Genomic DNA, 20,578 nt, shown 5'->3' with positions numbered 1-20,578 from the left:
AAAGCCTTAGGAAGACATAAGGCTAGGCTTCGACCCTAGCCTCCCCTCTTTCTCCCTTAATGTAGGGCTATGCTTTTTTTGAAAACCAAAAAAAAAATGTATCCCCATTTTAAACACTTGAATGGCTACTGGCTATGAACCTATAAAAACTCTTATGTTGTTTAAGGGGGTGTGAGTTGTTAAGGTTCCTTGGGGTATAAAGGGCCAATATAATGGCCAAGGACTAGTCCACATCACACATCATGTGCCTACACCCCTCACCCCCTACCCCCAATCGCTGGAACCCCTAATGCCACCGGTCAAGTTCTCCAATGATGATCTGATGATGGTGCCTCAGGCAATAAAATGTAGCACCAATACATGCCTAAGCCTAACATGTGCACCATGGCCTTGAATCAAACTTTGACCAAGGCTTGAACCAGTAATGACCATCCTAGTGCATGGTGCAGGCATATGCCTCAACCATCATTGAAACAAGTTTGCCTTTGGTACAGGCACTAGCCTTAGCCACGATCGATACATGCTAGCTCTTGGTATAGGCACTTGTGCTTCGTGTTGGTTCTTTTCGTTGCTTGATCAATGCATTAAGGCCCACACGGTGCCAACATCTTAAAGGAATGCGACCTGATTGGTCCTACCAGTTTTCATATGATTGTTTTAAAGATTAAGCCATACTTATATAAATATGAACTAATTTAGACTATGAAACAGTGAATGGCTCATTAAATCAGTTATAGTTTTTTGATGGCATCTATTACTCGAATAACCATAGTATTTCTAGAGCTAAAATGTGTAACAAACCTGGACATCTAGAAAGGATACATTTATTAGATAAAAGGCTGATGCAGGCTTAACCCATTGCTTTGATGATTCATGACAACTCGATGGATCATACAACTTTTGTACTGGTTACATATCATACAAATTTTTTCCTTATCAACTTTTAATGGTAAGATAGTGGCCTACTATGGTGGAAAGGGGTAACAGAGAATTAGGGTTTAATTTTAGAGAAAGAGCTTGAGAAACAGCTACCACATCTAAGGTAGTAGGTGAGCAAATTACCCAATCTTGACACCAGGACATAGTGACAATAAATAACAATATCGGGCTTTGTGAGTTTGGTAACTGGAATGAGTACAATCTAAATCCCTTAACAAGGACCATTAAGGGCAAGTCTGGTGCTAGCAGCTATAGTAACTCTAGCTCTAATAGTGTATATTTAAGTTGTTGCCATTAAAAAGCTCATCATTGGAACTAGGGTTATGTTGTCTAGTTTGCCTTACATTAAGCACTGATCTACTTATCCTTACTGTCGATGATGCATTCCAAACCTTAACTGGCCGGGTTGTTCCTCCAGCACTATTACTTTGAAGAAATTAGAGTGCTTAAAAGCATTATAGAATTTTGGTCTTATTATGTTGGCCTCCAGGGTCGGAGTAATGATTAACTATGACAGTTGAGGGCATTTGTATTTCATAGTCAGAGGTGAAATTCTTGGATTTATGAAAAATGAACAACTATGAAAGCATTTGCCAAGGATGTTTTTATTAATGAAGAACAAAAGTTTAGGGCTCAAAGATGATCAAATACCATCCTAGTCTCAACCATAATGATGCTGACTAGGGATTGATGAATGTTACTTTTAGGATACTATCAGCACTTTATGAGAAATCAAAATCTTTGGGTTTCGAGGGAAGTATGGTCACAAGGCTGAAACTTAAAGGAATTAATGAAAGGGCACCACCAAGAGTGGAGCCTATGACATAATTTGACTCAACACGAGGAAACTTACCAAGTCCAAACACAGTAAGGATTGACAGACTAAAAGCTCTTTCTTAATTCTATAGGTGGTGGTGCATGGCCATTCTTAGTTGGTGGAGTGATTTATCTGGTTAATTTCATTAATGAATGAGACCTTAGCCTACTAACTAGCTACATGGAGGTGATCCTTCATGGCTAGCTTCTTAGAGGGACTATGGCTACTTAGGCTAAAGAAATTTGAAGTAATAATAGGTTTATGGTATCCTTAGATGTTCTAGGCTGAACACACGATACATTAATGTATTCAACGAATCTATAGCCTTGTTTGATAGGCCCAAGTAATCTTTGAAATTTCATCATGATAGGGATAGATAATTGCAATTGTTGGTCTTCAATGAGGAATTCCTAGTAAGTACGAGTCATCAACTCACATTGACTACATCTCTGCCCATTGTACACTCCACTTGTCACTCCTACCAATTGAATGGTCTTGTGAAGCATTTTGATCATGGCAAGATGTACAATTCGCTACCCATGATGTCACGAGAAGTCCACTAAAACTTATCATTTAGAGGAAGGAGAAGTCATAACAAGATTTTTGTCGGTGAACCTGTGGAGGGATCATCGTTGAAACCCACTCAACAAATGACCTACAAATGCGCTAATGAAACACTGAGGGGACGAGGGTGCTTCCGTGCCCCAAGCCTCTTCTAGCCTTAGGCAGGCATAATGGTCACTTTGCTCCACCTCTTGGGTGGGTGAAATGATCAGTGCCGTTGCTTGCAGTCAAATAAGGAACCTCCGAAGTGAATCCTGCCAAGGAACCAGAAAGAAAAAGAGTTCGTACACCCATTCATGGTGTGTGCGTAGGTTGCACCGTGACTCTTTTTGTCATGAAAAACTAAAATGACTCTTAGCAATGGATATCTCAGCTCTCGTATCGATGAAAAACGTAGCAAAATGTGATACTTGGTGTGAATTGTAGAATGTCATGAACCGTTGAGTCTTTGAAGGCAAGTTGCACCCCAAGTTATTAGGTCGAGGGCACGATTGCCTAGGTGCCATGCATCATTACCCCCTCTAACCCCTTACCCATCAAGCTTCAGGTGAAGGGGTGGAATATGGCCTCCCATGATCTTATCAGTCATGGTTGTCCCAAAAGTGAGTCCCCAGCAATGATAATGTCATGACCTTTGGTGGTAAAGCTCCCAGCATGCCTCATCTTTGATGATGCAAGCTCATTGTCTGTCTAGATCCCATTAGACCCCCCACAGCACTCAGTTGATGCTTGTATCATGACCCAAGTCAGGCAAGAACTTACCTTGACCACCATCCATGCAAACAGGCCCTTGGCATGGGTTGTTGCCTCGAACACCTCTTGGGTAGGTGCCAGCACTTGGTATGGGTTGTTGCCTTGGACACAACTTTTATAGATGCTGGTGTCATGCCTTGGGTAGGCATACCAGGAGATGAGGACCACACCCCAGTGGCAAAGGCTCAAGCACCAAGGACAAAGGCAATTATCATGGTAGAAGCATCTAGACCACCTACCTTGATAGTTAGGCCTACCCTAGCATCAGGACAAGGCCCACAACATGCCTGCACAACACCCAGGTGGGCCTAAAAGAGTGTGGCCAAACCAAAACCATCTAAAAGCCTTCAAGATTTATAGCATATAGAAGAGGACTTGGTCAACCTTCAGATCAGGATGTAATCTATGTAATCTATATTTTTAAATTTGAATTTGAAATTGTAATCCCTTGATATTAGGAACTACCAAGCTGGTGCCTTAACTACAAATAAAAGGCCACCTTACCCATATTTGTAAGCATTCACCACTGAGTAATATATAGAGCATTCTAGTATTCCCTTATGTTCTTAGCTTGCATATTCTGCCTTTCGATGTTGGTTTTATGCCTGCACGCTTGTTTTGTTGGCTAACTTAGGCATACATAGTCAATTCCTAGTCAAGGTTGTACAAAGTTTGGCTTAAAGTTAGAGCCCATGACAGTTGGTATCAGAGTAGGTTTTGCTTAGAGGTTATGTTTAGGTCGCACTCAAAGCATTTACAAAAATGGCATCTCAAAGTGATGTTGCTAGCCAATAACCAAAGGCCTAAGAGCAGGGTCACGAAAGGGGCAAGAAAGCTAGTTTAAGGGACGTTTAATCTACCATAGATGGGTAGTTGTCCAAGGTAGAGGTGACATTCACTAACATATTGAAGATTTGGACTCATTGGAGGAGGTGCTCAAAGGTGAGATGCAAGCTACCCTAAACTAGACCATTGACATGTTTACCAAGAAAAATGAGGCCTTGGTGGCCTTGGCGGAGACCATGCATAAGGAGATAGAGGAGTTCACTGCTTGTAAAACAACCATTAGGATTGGTGTGATCATTGGAGTGCCTAGGCCCCAGGTAGATGTCCCCAAACCTAAGGAGTTCAAGGGGACTAGGGCTACCAAGGAATTGGACAACTTTCTATGGGGGGATAGACCGATACTTTTGGGCCACAAGCATGTAGGATGATGCTACTAAGGTAAGCATTGCTTTAATGTATCTTACTAGTATTGCCTTGTTATGGTGAAGGTGTAGGTGCAATGATGTGAGGCATGGTGGTTCCTTGATTAGAACCTGAAAGGAGTTCCAAAAGGAATTAAGGGAGCAATTCTACCCCAAGTATGCCAATGATGAGGTGCATGCAAAGTTACATCGACTTACTTAGTAGGGTGTGATAAGGGAGTATGCCCAAAAGTTTTTTGAATTGATATTGTAGATTTCAAATTTAAGTGAAATTAAGGGTCTTTTCACCTTTATGGATGGACTCAAGCCATGGCTAAAGCATGAGCTATAGAGAAGGGGAGTTCATGATCTGGCCAAAGCCATGACCATCACTGAGTCCTTGGTGGAGTTTATGCCACAAAACAAGTTCGAGTCTTCCAAGCCTAAGGGGAAAGGCAAGGGTAAGAGAGATTGCAAACAATAGTCCAAGGGTTAAGACCATGATCGACAAGCCAAAGATGAGGACTAAGAACATTCAACCAAGGATGGCCAGAAAAGGCCACAAGTAGGGAAGTGGAAGGCTAGGAGAGACTGAGAGTTGATCGTTTGCTTCCTATGTGGAGGGCCATATATAGCACGAGATGCCCCAAGAAGGTCAAGCTCGCTGCCATAGACGAAGGGTTGAATGAGGAGCTAGAAAGGGAGACTGCAAAGCTTGGCTCAATTATGTTCAATGTAGTTTGAGGTCAAGGGAACCATAAGCCAAAGGGATTGATGTATGTGAATTTGTTTGTTGTGGGCAAGAAAGTGAATGCTCTAGTGGACACCAGAGCTTCACATTTGTTCATTTCTAGTGATAGAGCCCAAAAACTTGGGCTAAAGGTGCATAAAGGAACTGGTACCATCAAGACAGTCAACTCTAAGGAGGTCCCAACCATTGGAGTGGCATATGGGTTAGAGCTACAACTTAGAGATTGGAAGGGCAAGGAAAGCAATGAGGTAATACCTTTAGATGATTATGAGTTTGTGGTTGGTTTAGATTCCTTTATTTAGATTAATGCCCACCTTATGCCTTTTGCCAACTATATATGAATACTGGATTGATGATGCCAATACCTTGTACCACTGAGGTGTGAGTTCGAGCTTGGGACCAAGGTGTTATCGGCCATTCAATTTGCCAAGGCGGTGAGCAAGAATGAAGACACCTTTGTGGCTGTCTTGAAGTATGATGAACCTAGTGAGCCAAAAGTCAACACCCTTTTGGAAGTGCTAGAGGTGCTAGAGGCCTTTAATGATATGATGCTTGCACAGTTGCCTAGCAGGTTGCCACCCAAGAGAGAGGTGTACCATAATATCAAGTTGGTGCCTGATGCCAAGCCACCAACTAAGTCCCTTTATCGAGTGTCACCATAATGTTAGAGAGTTAAGGAAGTAGCTTAAGGAGTTGATTGATGCTGGCCATATCAAGCCATCCAAGGCCCTATATGGTGCCCCAGTTCTATTCCAATGCAAGCCTGATGGGTTATTGTGGTTGTGTTTTGACTATTGGGCATTGAATAAGCTGACCATTAAGAACAAGTATCCTAACCTTCTAATTGCTGACTTGTTCAACCAATTTGGAAGTGCAAAGTGGTTCACCAAACTAGATTTGTAGTCAAAGTATTACTAGGTCGAGATTAAAAAGGGAGATGAGTCCAAAACTACTTGTGTCACCTGCTATGGCTCTTACAAGTTCTTGGTCATGCCATTCAAACTCACCAATGCAACAACAACATTTTGCACTCTCATGAACAAGGTATTGTAACCATTCTTTAATCATTTCATTGTGGTTTATCTTGATGATATTATGATCTATAGCTAGACATTGGAGGAGCATGTGGACCACTTGAGGTAGGTGTTCCAGGTTCTTCAGATGAATGAACTATTCATAAAGAAAGAGAAGTGCTCATTTGCCTAGCGAGAGGTACCATTTTTAGGCCATATAATGGGAGGTGGCAAGATATGCATGATGCCAACAAGGTCCATGCAATTCTAGATTAGGAACCACCAGCCAAGGTCATCGAGTTGAGATCATTCCTTAGGCTAGTTAACTACTACTGGCACTTTATCAAAGGCCACTCTTCCATCACCATACCATTAACTAACTTGCTCAAGAAGGGGAAAGTGTGGGACTAAAGCACCAAATGTCGTAGGCCTTTGATCAACTGAAGCGAGTAGTGACCAAAGAGCCAGTCTTAGCCTTACCAGGCCATGCCAAACTATATGAGTGCATGCAAATGCATAAGACTTTGCAATAAGGGGTGTGCTAATGCAGGAGAACCATCTAGTTGCATTTAAGAGCCAAAAGCTTAATAAAACCAAGTGTAGATATATGATCTAGGAGAAGAGGATGACCGTAGTGGTACACTACTTACACTCATGATGGCACTACTTTCGAGGTCAACTTTTGTGGTCAAAACTAATAATTTTGCAACCAATTACTTCCAAACATATAAGAAGTTGTCCCTCAGTAGGTCAATCGGTAAGATTTTCTTGTAGAATTTGATTATGGGTGGAGTACAAGCCTATGCATGCAAACACAATGGTCGATGCTCGTAGTCAAAAAGTAAGCCTTGCTTCCATAAGCCAATCATAAGGGTCCTTGGTGCCATGCATCAAAGAAGGGCTATCCCACAATCTTATAGCAAAGATCTCATCGACCATGCCAAGCAAGGTAAGACTGATAGTTTTGGCTATAAGATGATTTATATACACCAAGGGCAGTCAGTTGTTTGTGCCATAACATAGGAAACTCCATAAGGAGGTGATACAATAATGCCATGATTCGAAGTGGGCTGGTCACCCGATCATACATGGCACCTTACCCTTGTTAGAAGATCAATACTACTGGCTGCACATGAGGGATGATGTTGAAGCCTATGTGAAAACCTATCTTGTGTGCCAATAGGACAAAAAAGAGCTCAAGCCACCAGTCAATCTTTTAGAGCCTTTGCCTATACCAGAGTGAGTATGGGAGAGCATCACTCTGGACTTCATAGTCAGTCTACCTAAGGTGGATGGGTTTGGAAGCATTATGGTAGTGGTGGATAGATTTTCTAAGTATGGGACTTTCATTCCAAAAACCAAAGAGTGCCAACTAAATAGGCAGCTCATTTATTCCTGAGGAATGTGGTGAAGTACTTCAGAGTACCATAGACCATTGTTAGTGATCGAGACGGGTGATTCACAAGGGCATTTTGGACTGAGTTGTTCAAGTTATTGGGGTAAGACTTGAAATTTTGCACCAACATGCATCCCAAACCAATGGATAGACTAAACAAGTAAATGGACTATTAGAGGTCTACCTCAAGCACTATGTGAGTGCCATACAGTAGGATTGGCCCAAGCTACTTGATATCACCCAATTCTTATAGAACATGCAACAGAATGAAGTAATGAACTAGAGCCCTTTTGAGATCATGATAGGGTAGAAGCCGTTAAGACTAGGTTTGATTGCAGTAGGTTACACAAGGCCTAATCTAGTAGCATATAAGTTTCCCAAAGCTTGGCAAAGTTAGCGAACCTAGCCAAAGTTTATCTACACAAAGTAGTAAAAAAGTGGGCAAACCAAAAAAAGAGGGACATGTAGTTCCAAGTGGGGGACTTGGTCCTGGTGAAGTTGCACCCCATCATGCATAACAAAGGTTTGCATAAGGGCTTAGTCTAGAGGTACAAGGCACCTTTCAGTTCTTAAGAGGGTAGGCAAGGTTGCCTACAAGTTGGATATGCCACCAAAGCTGAAAGTACACATGGTTTTCCATGTTAGCATGCTCAAACCATTCTATTAGGACTAGGGGGATCTAAGGTGGGCAGAGTCAAGCAATGCACCATTAGAAGCTTGGGCCTTATAAGAGAAGGAGGTTTAACACATTTTTGCTAATCAGGTTATAAGACGGTAAAGTTATAAACCAAGATAGGAGTACTTAGTGCAATGGAAGGCGCTTTCAGACAGTAAAGCTAGTTGGGAACCAATAAAGACCTATGGCAGTTCCAAGACTAGATCAAGTAACTCCACACAGAGGAGTCAATGAAGGCATCATGAGATCAGGTAGGGGAGAATGTCATGCCCTAAGTGAGCACACCAAGAGCTAAGGACCATGACCCAGCAACCAAGGCTTGAGCACCAAAGATAAAGGTAAGGTTTCATGCAATAATATGGTAAAAGCATCCAGATTGCCATTTCGATAGTCAGGCCTACCTGGAGCACTAGGACAAGGCCCACAAAATGCCTACACCAAACTTTAGTAAGCCTAGGTGAATGAGGCCAAACCAGAACCATTTAGAAGCCTCTAGGATTTGTAGACACAGAGAAGGAGCTAGTCAACCCTTAGGATCAAGATGTAATCTTTGTAATCTATATTTTTGAATTTGAATTTGAAATTATAATCCCTTGATATTATGAACTATTAGAGCTGGGGCCTCAACTATAAATAGATGGCCACCCCACCCTCATTTGTAAGCATTCACCACTAAGTAATATATAAAGCATTTCAACATTCCTTTATGTTCTTAGCTTACATATTCTACTTTTCAATGTTGGTTTTGTACCCGCACGCTTGTTTCGTAGGTTGACTTAGGCATATAGAGTCAATTCCCAATCTAAGGCTACATGAAGTTTAGCTTAAGATCGAGACCATAACACTGGCACTTGGTATGGCTTGTACATCGTGACCCTCCCACCCTAGGCACTTATTACCTTTTGTTGTCGTAGGCACGAAATGATGCTCTGTGTACATGTCACCAACTCCAATCTTAAGCCAAACTTCATGTAACCTTGGATAAGAAATTGACTCCACCTACCTAAGTTAGCCTACAAAACTCTAGTGCTCAGTATAATTCCAGCTTGTCAAACTATCTTATAGTACTGAACCTTCTAGAAGCCCATAAATTTGATTCGAACCATAATTGTGTTCAGGTATTCTCTCACATAGGTCTGACCATACACCTGTTCCTTGATCATTAGTACCTATACTTGGGTCTGATTGTGTCCCTCTGCATCACTCACCAATGCTCGCACTAGGCCTAACTTAATTTTGCCAAACCTAAACATTATGCCTAAGACTCTAGAGTCTCGATCATTGCCTAAACCATTGTTTCAGGCTACTTTCCTATGACTTGGGCTTTCAGTAGGCCTTAAAGCTTAGTTCACCTAGCTATCAGACCTTGCCTTACTAGAACCCTTAAGCATGGACTAGCTTGTAAACCGTGACACATACACATGCCTCTACCACTATTGAGACATGTTGGCCCTTGGTCTATGCACATGCTTCGACCACCATTAGCACATGTTAGCCCTTTGTGTGGGTAGTTCCCTCAAACACCATTGACACATGTAGGGCCATGCACCATGCATGGGTATCTTAGGCTCGGGCCCACACCATGCACACCATAATTGGGCAGTGGGTGGGTTCAAATACATCCTCATATTTTTATCATGCCAATGCTTTTTTTATGGCTTGTAAATTCATATAAGTGTTCACCAAGGTCGACACTTGGGCCTAGCTCAACTTTGCCAAACATAAACACCATGCTTGAGCCTCTTAAGTCCTGATCATTGCCCATACCACTGTTTTGGGCTAGTTTCTTATGACTTAGGCCTCTAGTAAGCCTCAAGGCCTGGTATTGCTGGCTATTGAACCTTGTCCCACTAGAATCTCTAGGTGTGGAGTAGCTTGTGAACTGTGACACATGCACATGCCTTGATCACCATCAGGGCAGTTCCCTTGAACACTAACAGTACATGCTAGGGCATGCACCACGCATGGGTATTCTAAGCTCGGGCCAGATACCATATGCACCATGACTGGGTAATGGGTGGGTTCAAGCACATCTTCATATTTCTATTGTGCCAGAGCCATTTTTATGGCTTGTACGTTCATATAAGTTCTCATCAGTGCCTACACGTAGGCTTGGCTTAATTATGCCAAACATAAACATCACGCCTGAGCCTCTTGAGTCGTAATCACTACCCATACCATTGTTCTAGGCTAGTTTCCCATGACCTAGCCATCAGTAGGCCTCAAGGATTGGTCCCCTGGCTATTACACCCTATACTGCTAAAACGCCTGGGTGGAGACCAACTTGCAGACTGTGACACATGCACATGCCTCGACCTTTATTGAGACATGTTGGCCATTGGTCTCGGTATATGCTTTCATCACTATTGACACATGCTAGCCTTTTGTACTGGCAGTTCCCTTAAGCACCATCAACACATGCTAGGGTGCACACCACGCATGAGTATCTTAGGCCTGGGCCATGCACCATGCATACCATGACCAGGCAATGGGTTGGTTTAGGCACACCTTCTTATTTCTACCATGCCAATGCCATTTTTATGGCTTGCAAATTTATATAAGTGCTCACCAGCACCTATACCTGGGCTTGGCTCAATTCTACTATACATTAACATTATGCCTGAACCTTTTGAATCTTGATCACTACCCATTACACTGTTTCGGGCTAGTTCCCAGTGACCTAGACTTCTAGTAGGCCTCAAGGCCAATGATGTTTTTATTAATCAAGAATGAAAGTCAGAGGCTCAAAGATGATCAGATACCACCCTAGTCTCAACCATAAATGATGTCAACCAATGATCAATGAATGTTACTTTTAGGACTCTATCAGCACCTTATGAGAAATCAAAGTCTTTGGGTTTCAAAAGAAGTATGGTTGCAAGGCTGAAACTTGAAGAAATTGATAGAAGGGCACCACTAGGAATTGAGCTTGCGATTTAATTTGACTCAACATGGGGAAACTTACTAGGTCCAAACACAGTAAGGATTAATAGACTGAAAGCTTTTTCTTGATTCTATAGGTGGTGGTACATGGCCATTCTTAGTTGGTAGAGTGATTTGTTAAGTTAATTTCATTAATGAACAATACTTCAGCCTACTAACTAGTTACATGAATGTAGTCCTTCATGGCTAGCTTCTTAAAAGGACTATGGCTACTTAGGCCAATGAAATTTGAGGCAATAACAAGTTTGTGATGCCCTTAGATGTTCTAAGCTGCATGCACACTACACTGATGTATTCAATGAGCCTATAGCCTTGGTCGATAAGCCTAGGTAATCTTTGAAACTTCATTGTGATAGGGATAGATCATTACAATTATTGGTCTTCAACAAGGGATTCCTAGTAAGCACGAGTCATTAGCTCACGTTGACTATGTCCCTGCTGTTTGTACACATCACCCATTACTTCAACCGATCGAATGGTCTGATGAAGTGTTTGAATCACGGTAACGTGGATGGTTTGCTACCCATGTAGTCATGAGAAAGTCCACTGAACCTTATCATTTAGAGGAAGGAGAAGTTATAACAAGGATTCTATAGGTGAACCTATAGACGGATCATTGTCAAAACCTGCTCAACAAATGACCAGTGAACACAATACCAAAACTTAAGGGGCAAGGGTACCTTCATCCCTTAAGTCTTTTCCAACCTTAGGTGAGCATGACAGCTGCTTCATTTTGCCTCATGGGTGAGTTAAACAAATGGCATCATTGTCCATGGCTGAATAATGAACCTTTAGGACAAATCACACCAAAGAACTGGAATGGAAAAAAGCACATACGCCATTGCCATCTTGCTCGCCATGGGATGGCACCGCGACTCCTTTTGTTGTGAAAAAGAAAAACGAGTCTTGGCAATGGATATCTTAGCTCTCGCTTCAATGAAAAACATAGCAAAATGAGATACTTGGTATGAATTGCAAAATCTTGTGAGCCATCAAGCCTTTTAATGCAAGTTATGCCCTAAGCCATTAGGCTGAGGGCATGCCTGCCTAGGTGTCATGCATCGTCACTCCCTCCAACCCCCTGCCATCGAGCCTCAGGTGAGAGGGTCAAAAGATGGCCTCTTGTGATCTCGTTGGTCATGGTTGGCCTAAAAACAGCTCCCTGACAACGATAGTGCGATGACCATTAGTGGTAAAGCTCCCAGTGTGCCTCGTCTTTGGTAACATGAACTCATTGCCCATCCAAACCCCATCAAACCTCCAGCATCACTTGATTAATGCTAGCATCATGACCCCTTGTCAGGTGGGATTACCCATTAAGTTTAGCATATCAATAAGTGGAGGAAAAGAAAGTTACTAGGATTTCCCTAGTAATGGCAAACGAACTAGGAAGAGCCCAGCTTGAAAAATCAGGGGGCGAACATCTGAATTATAGTTTTAAGAAGTGTCCTCAGTAGTGAATTAGGCTCGACTCCCCTAGAAAAGTGCATTGGAAAGGGTAAGAGCATCATTGTTCCTAGACCTTATCACACCATGAGGCATTCTCTGCAAGTCAATTGTTTGGGAATTTAGCCCTAATCGGGCTATAAATTCTATCCTAGGCTAAATACGGGCAAGAGATTGATAGCAAACAAACACCACAAGGGAAAGATGAAAAGGACTTTTAAAAGAGAGTGTAAAAGTGCTTGAAATTGTCAAAAAAGAAGTGGATGGGTGTCGACAATGTGCCCCAGTTAGATGTGGAATGACAAGAACCAGTTTATTGATCAGCTTAGGGCATGGACTAACATAGGTCACAGTGGTGGCCTAAGCCTGGGCTTTTGATATGCCCGTAGAGACTTCACCACCATGATCATGGAATGCAGCATGTATTGTCTCGATGAGCCTTGGCACAGGTGTGCTCCCAGCATCTGCCATGAGTTCCCCATCTAACCCATCTTGAAACACAGACTAAGAAGTCTAACATGTGTATGATTCACCGAGTTAAAAAATTGGTAAGGTGTAAAGAAGCTGATTGGTAGGATCCTTCGTAGGTGCACTACCAACCAACCTTAATCTTCTGATAAGGGTTCAAGTGTGAGCATGCCTGTTAGGACCCAAAAGATAATGAACTATGCCTAAGCAAGGCAAAGCTAGAGGAAACTTTAGTTGATGCCCATAACAATACTGACATGCAAATTGTTCATCTAACTTGGGTATAGGGGCAAAAGGCTAATTGAACCATCTAGTAGCTGGTTCCTTCCAAAGTTTCCCTTAGGATAATTAGAGCCCTTGGCAAGTTCTATTGAGTAAAGCCAATGATTAGAGGCATTGGAGTTGCAACATCATGGACCTATTCTCAAACTTTAAATAGGTAGGATGGCACGATTATTTTGTTGAGTCAAACCATAAAATTGAGAGCTCTAAGTAGGCCATTTTTGGTAAATAGAACTGGTAATGTGGGATGAACCAAAAGCCAAGTAACTATCCAATTGTGTTCTAACCTAGAACATACAAAGGGTGTTCATTGATTAAGATAGTAGGATAGTGGTCATGGAAGTCAAAATTTGTAAAAAGTGTGCAACAACTCACCTGTCGAATCAACTAGCCCCAAAAATGGATGGGGCTTAAGCATGTGACCTATACCTGACTGTTGGGGTAAGGGCCAGGCCCCGATGAGTAAGAGAGTGTGGCAGAGTTGCCATCGATGTAGATCTTGGTGGTAGTAGCAAATATTCAAATGAGAACTTTGAAGGTCGAAGATAGGAAAGGTTCCATGTGAATGGCACTTGCACGTGGGTTAGTTGATCCTCAAAGATAGGGGAAGACCATTCGACAACACGTCAGATGTGAGCTTTAAAAGGGAATTGTGTTAAAATTCTTGAACCAAGACATGGTGGCTAATGGCAATGTTAGGGAGTTCGAAAATGTCAATAGGGGCCTTGGGAAGAGTTATCTTTTTTGTTTAACGACCAACCCACCCTAGAAGGGGCTCAGCAAAAGGTAGGGTCCAGTGACCAAAAAAGCATCGAACCCCTTTGCTGAGGACTAAGTGTCGTTTGTGTCTGGTCGTACTCATAACCACATCTGGTCTCTAAGGTGAACAACCTTTAGTCAATGGAATAATGTAGCCAAAAGAAGTTGGCAAAATGGATCTGTAACCTAGAGAAAAGGATTGGCTTACCCTTAGTGTGGGCACTTGCCTCAAACTCTTCCTGCCCTTACATGCTAGCCCATGGTGTAGGCAGGTTGTTACCTTGGATGCCATTGCTAGATGCTTGCCCATTTTTGCCTCGATAACTATTAGTGGATGTTGGCCCCTTAGTACAGGTAGGATATTGACTTAGACACCATTGCTACATGTCGGCACTTGGTGTGGGTACTTGTCTCAACCACCATCCGTGTAAGCAGGCCATTGGCATAGGTTATTGCCTTAAACACCTTTTTGGCAAATGCTAGCACTTGGTGCAGGTTGTTGCCTTGGACACCCCTATGGAAGATGATGGCACTTGGTGCGGCATGTGTACCATAACCCTTTAACCCAAGGCACTTGTTTGCCCCTCGATCACCATCAGCACCAAATGATGCTCAATGTATATGTCACCTACTCTGGTCTTAAGCCAAACTCCATATAGCCTTAGGTAGGGAATTAACTCTACCGACCTAAGTCAACCTATAAAACTCAAGTGCTAAACATAATTCTAGCTTGTCAAACATTGTCTTATAGTATTGGGCCATTTAAAAGCCCATAAATTTGATCTAAACTAGACTGTGTTTTGGCATGTCCACACTTGGGTTTGACCATGCACCTGTGCCTTGATCATCAATGCCCACACCTAGGTCTAACTATGTCTATGTGCATCACTCACTAGCACCCACAACTGGGCCTGTCTCAATTCTGCCAAACTTGAGCACCATGCTTGAGACTCTGGAGTCTTGATCACTGCCCATACCATTGTTTTGGGCTAGTTCCTTGTGACTTGGGCCTCTAATAAGCTTCAAGGCTAGGTCCTTCTAGCTGTCAGACCTTGTCTTACTAGAACCGTTAGGCATGACTAGGTTACGGACCATGACACATGCACATGCCTCAACTAGCATCGAGATAGGTTGGCCATTGGTCTTAACACATGCTTCGAGTGCCATCGACACTTGCTAGGCTTTTATACAGGCAATTCTCTTGAACACCATTAGCACATGCTTGGCCTTACACCATGCATTTGTATCCAAAGCCTGGGCCATGCACTAGATGCACCATAACCTGGTAGTGGATGGCTTCAGGCACATCTTCATATTTCTACCATGCCAATGTCATTTTTATGGCTTATAAATTCATATAAGCGCTCACTAGCACCTGTACCTACACCTGCACCCGTACCTACACTTGGGCTTAGCTTAATTTTATTGAATATAAACATTGTGCCTGAGCCTCTTGAGTCCTGATCACTACCCATACCACTATTTCAAGCTAGTTCCCCATAATCTAGGCCTCTAGTAGGCCTCAAGGCCTAGTCCTCCTGGCTATTGGACCCTATCCTACTAGAACCTCTAGGCATGGACCAATTTGTAGACCATGACACATGTACATGCCTTGACCACTATCGAGACATGTTGGCCCTTCATCATAGCACATGCTTCAACTACCATCGACACAGGCTGGCCCTTTGTACAGGTAGTTCCCTTAAACATCATCGACACATGCTAGTGTGTGCACCATGCATGGGTATCCTAGGCTTAAGCTAGCACCATGTGCACCACAATAGGGTAGTGGGTGGGTTCAGGTACATCTTCATATTTTTATTGTGCCAATGCCATTTTTATGGCTTGTAAATTCATCTAAATATTCATCAACACCCGCACTTGGGCCTATCTCAATTCTGCCAAACATGAACATTGTGCCTGAGAATCTTAAGTCCTGATCATAGGCCACACCAAAATTTTGGCTTTGTTTCTTATGACTAGGGCCTTCATTAGGATTCAAGGCCTGGCCCTTTCTTGTTAGAATCTTGTTAGAATCTATGGGCCTAAACCAGCTTGCAGTCTGTGACATATGCACATGCCTTGACCATTATTGGGACATGTTAAGCCTTGGTTTTAGCACATGCTTTGATCACCATCAACACTTGCTAGCCCTTTGTGCATGCAGTTCCCTCAAACACCATCGGCACATGTTGAGTTGTGCACCATGTGCACCATGATCGAGCAGTAGGTGAGTTTGGCATATCTTCATATTTCTACTGTACCAATGCCATTTTTATGGCTTGTAAAATCATATAATGGTCCCCTAAGCCTTCATGTAAAGTTTCATGGCAAGATGATTCATTTTTTTTCATGATTTTCAAATTTTTTTATGGTTCATGATTTTTTAAAATTTTTTTATATGGAGTTTTGGCCCCAAATTTGACATACGTAATCCTTGTATTTTTCTTTTAGCATCCATAAAAAAAATTTAGCTAAAAATTCAAAGTGTAGAAAATTTTTTGGCCATTTGAAAAAAGCATCCCCATTTTAAACACTTGAATGGCTACTGGCTATGAACCTATAAAAGCTCTTCTGCTCCTTAAAGGGGTGTGAGTTGTCAAGGTTCCTTGGGTGACAAGGGATCAATATAAGGGCCAAGGACTAGCATCCAATTCACATCATGTGTGCACACCCCTGGCTCCCACCCTTAATTATCAAAACTCCCAAATTCATCAATCAAGTTCTTTGGCAAAATAGCATCATAGGATTTTTGTCCTATTGTGTTTGCCTTCAAGATTGGAGTAATGATTAGCAAGGATAGTAGGGGGCATTCGTATTTCATAGTTAAAGGTGAAATTCTTGGATTTATGAAAGATGAACAACTACGAAAGCATTTGTCGAGGATGTTTTATTAATCAGGAATGAAAGTTGAGGGCTCAAAGATAATCAAATACCATCCTAGTCTCAATGATAAACAATGCCAAGAAGGGATCAATGGATGTTACTTTTAAGACTCCACCAGCATTTTATGAGAAATCAAAGTTATTAGGTTTTAGGGAGAGTATGGTTGCAAGGCTAAAACTTAAAGGAATTGATGGAAAGGCACCACTAGGAGTGGAGCCTATGGCTTAATTTGACTCAACATGAGGAAACTTACTAGGTCTAGGGATAGATCACTACAATTGTTGGTCTTCAATAAGGAATTCCTAGTACGCATGAGTCATCGCTCATGTTGACTATGTCTTTGGCCTTTGTACACACTACCTATTGCTCCTACCAATTAAATGGTATGGTGAAGTGTTTGAATTGTGGCAATATAGACGGTTTGCTACACATGATATCACAAGAAGTCCACTAAACCTTATCATTTAGAGGAAGGAAAAGTTGTAATAAGGTTTCCATTAGTGAACCTGTGAAAGGATCATTGTCAAAACCCACTAACGAATGACCCACAAACATGGTAACGAAACACCAAAAGGGCAAGGGTGCCTTCATGACTGTGTTTAAGTATGCTTGTACCTAGGTCTGACTGTGTCCCCAAGGATCGCTCACTAGTACCTACACTTGGGCTTAGCTCAATTCTACCCAACCTAAACACCATGCCTTAGACTTTGGAGTCTTGATCATTGTCCATACCATAGTTTTGGGCTAGTATCCTGTGGCCTGGGCTTCCTATAGGCCTCAAAGCCTAGTTCCCCTAGCTGTTGGACCTTGTCTTGCTATAACCCCTAAAGGTGGACCAATTCATAGACTATGACACATACACTTGCTCGACCACCATTAGGACATGTTGGCCCTTGGTCTCTGCACATGCTTTAACCACCATTGGCACATGCTAGCCCTTTGTGTGAGTAGTTCCCTTGAACACCATTGACACATGCTGGGTAGGGCACCACACGTAGGTATCCTAGGTTCGGGCCATGCACCATGTGCACCATGACTAGGTAATGGGTGGGTTTGGCATGTCTTTATATTTCTGCCACAACATTGCCATTTTTATGGCTTGTAAATTCATATAAGCGCTCATCAGCACCTCCACCTGAACCTAGCTCAATTCTGCCAAACATGAACACTATGCTTGAGCCTTTTGAGTCCCGATCACTACCTATACCACTGTTTCAGGCTAGTTCTCCTGACTTGGGCCTCCGATAGGCCTTAAGTCCCGATTCCCCTAGTTATCGAACCCTGCCCAGTAGAAACCCTAGGCATAGACTAGCTTACAGACCATGACACATGCACATGCCTTAAACACCATCAAGACATGTTGGCCTTTGGTCTCGACACATGCTTTAATTGCCATCAGTGCATGCTTTAACTGCCATCGACTCATGTTAGCCCTTTGGGTGAGTAGTTCCTTCAAACACCATCGACACATGCTGGGGCATGCACTATGCTTGGGTATCCTAGGCCTAAGCCATGCAACATGCATACCACGATCGAGTAGTCGGTGAGTTCAGGCACATCTTCATATTTTTACCATGCCAATGCCATTTTTATGGCTTGTCAATTCATATAAGCACTCACTAGCACCCGTACTTAGGCCTGGCTTAATTTTATCGAACATGAACATTGTGCTTGAGCCTCTTGAGTCACGATCACTGCCCATATGATTGTTCTGGGCTAGTTCCCCATGACTTGGGCCTCCAGTAGGCCTTAAGGCCTAGTTCCCCTAGCTCTTAGACCCTATCCCACTAGAAACCCTGGGCGTGGACCAGCTTGTAAATCATGACACATGTATATGCTTCGACCACCAACGAGACTTGTTGGCCCTTGGTCTCAGCACATGCTTTGACTGCCATCAATACATGCTAGCCCTTTATGTAAGTAGTTCGCTTGAACACCATCGACACATGCTAGGGCATGTACCATGCATTGGTATCGTAGGCTCAGGGTGAATCGTGTGCACCATGATCGGGCAGTGGGTGGGTTAAGGTGCATCTTCATATTTTTACTATGCCAATGCCATTGTTATGGCTTGTAAATTCAAATAATGGTATGCTAAGCCTTAAAGTGATGTTTTATGGCAAGATTACTCATTTTCTATTTTTTATGATTTTTAAAACTTTTTACAGTTTGGGATTTTTAAAAATTCTTTTAGAATGAGTTTTGGCCCCAAATTTGATATACATGATCCTTGTATTTTTTTAGCATCCACATAAAAATTAAGCTAAATAATCAAAGTGTAGAAGATTTTGTGGCCATTTGAAAAAAGCATCCCCATTTCAAACAATTAAATGGCTATTGGCTATAAACCTGTAAAAGCATTATGCTCTTTATGGGGCTATAAGTTATTGAGATTTCTTAGGGGATAAGGGGCCAATATAAGGGTCAAGGACTAGCACCAATCACACATCATGTGCGCACACCCCCTTCCCCTACCCCCAATGCCACCAATCAGTTTCTTCGATGATGCTTCGGTGATAGTGCACCTACTAAAAAATTATGAGTATATAAGGCATATGCCACACAAAGGCCTAGCATGTGGCGATGGTGTTTGAGGCAACTATCCATACCAAAGGCCATCTTTTGTCAATGCTGATCGAGACATGTGCTCGCACTAGGTCCAGATTATACCATTGCTGATTGATATATGTACTCACACCAAAGGCCAGCATTTGCTGATGGTGGTCAAGGCAAGTGCTTGCACCAAAGGCCATCTCTTGCTGATGGTGGTCGAGGCAAGTGCCAATACTAAAGGCCAACTTGTACCGATGATGGTTAAGGTATATATCCATACCATGCACCTACTTAAGCCACTGATGGTTGAAGCCTTCTTCAAAGTTTGATTTTGGGCCACGGTGCATATGTTGGGCTCGAGCATGTACAGGTGCCATATTGTTTTTGCTAGAGCACCATCACTAGAGCATCACTAGAGAACCTGATCGATGGCATTAGGGGTTCTGGTGACTGGGGGTGAGGGTCGAGGGGTGTATGCACGTGATGTGCAATGGGTACTGATCCTTGGCCTTTATATTAGCCCCCTATCCCCTAAGAAACCTTAACAACTCACACCCCTATAAAGAGCATAAGAGCTTTTATAGGTTCGCTGGTAGTAGCCATTCAAGTGTTTAAAATGGGGATGATTTTTTCAAATGGCCAAAAAATCTTCTACACTTTGATTCTTTAGCTTAATTTTTTTGTGGATGCATAAAAAACATAGAAGGATCATGTATACCAAATTTAGGGACAAAACTCCTTTTAAAAAAAAATTTTAAAAATCTCAAACTGTAAAATGTTTTAAAAATCATGAAAAATAAAAAATGAATCATTTTGCCATGAAACTTCACTTGAAGGCTTAGCGGACCATTATTTGAATTTATAAGCCATAAAAATGGCATTGGCATAGTAGAAATATTAAGATATACCTAAACCCACCTATTGTCCATTCGTGGTGCACAAGGTCATGGCTCGGGCTCAAGATACCCATACGTGGTGCTTGGCCTAGCATGTGCTAATGGTGTTCAAGGGAATTGCCAATACAAAAGGTTAGCATGTGCTGATGGTGGTCAAAGCATGAACTGAGACCAAGGGATAATATGTTCCAATGATGGTTGAGGCATATACATGTGTCACGGACTATAAGATGGTCTGATCTAGGGGTT

General features: G+C 42.4%; 2 non-coding genes and 2 pseudogenes across 2 annotated transcripts; all 4 read left to right on the top strand.

Annotated features, from left to right (window-relative positions):
- The first annotated feature begins 621 nt into the window (after positions 1 to 621).
- Positions 622 to 2,388, top strand: LOC149511488 (18S ribosomal RNA; annotated as a pseudogene).
- Positions 2,389 to 2,669: 281 nt separating this feature from the next.
- LOC149511487 (5.8S ribosomal RNA) lies at positions 2,670 to 2,825 on the top strand. The gene has a single exon (XR_016333892.1). It is a non-coding gene; the product is annotated as a 5.8S ribosomal RNA (ribosomal RNA).
- A 9,115-nt stretch (positions 2,826 to 11,940) lies between these two features.
- LOC149511486 (5.8S ribosomal RNA) lies at positions 11,941 to 12,096 on the top strand. The gene has a single exon (XR_016333902.1). It is a non-coding gene; the product is annotated as a 5.8S ribosomal RNA (ribosomal RNA).
- Positions 12,097 to 12,351: 255 nt separating this feature from the next.
- LOC149511485 (25S ribosomal RNA) lies at positions 12,352 to 14,134 on the top strand (annotated as a pseudogene).
- Positions 14,135 to 20,578: the final 6,444 nt, after the last annotated feature.

Source organism: Durio zibethinus, chromosome 25 (genome assembly GCF_047325235.1).
Source record: "Durio zibethinus cultivar Kanyao isolate XHJ-2024 chromosome 25, ASM4732523v1, whole genome shotgun sequence".
Lineage (NCBI taxonomy): Eukaryota > Viridiplantae > Streptophyta > Magnoliopsida > Malvales > Malvaceae > Durio > Durio zibethinus.
The sequence above is the reverse complement of the archived record's forward strand: the minus strand, read 5'-3'. Positions and strand labels throughout refer to the sequence as shown.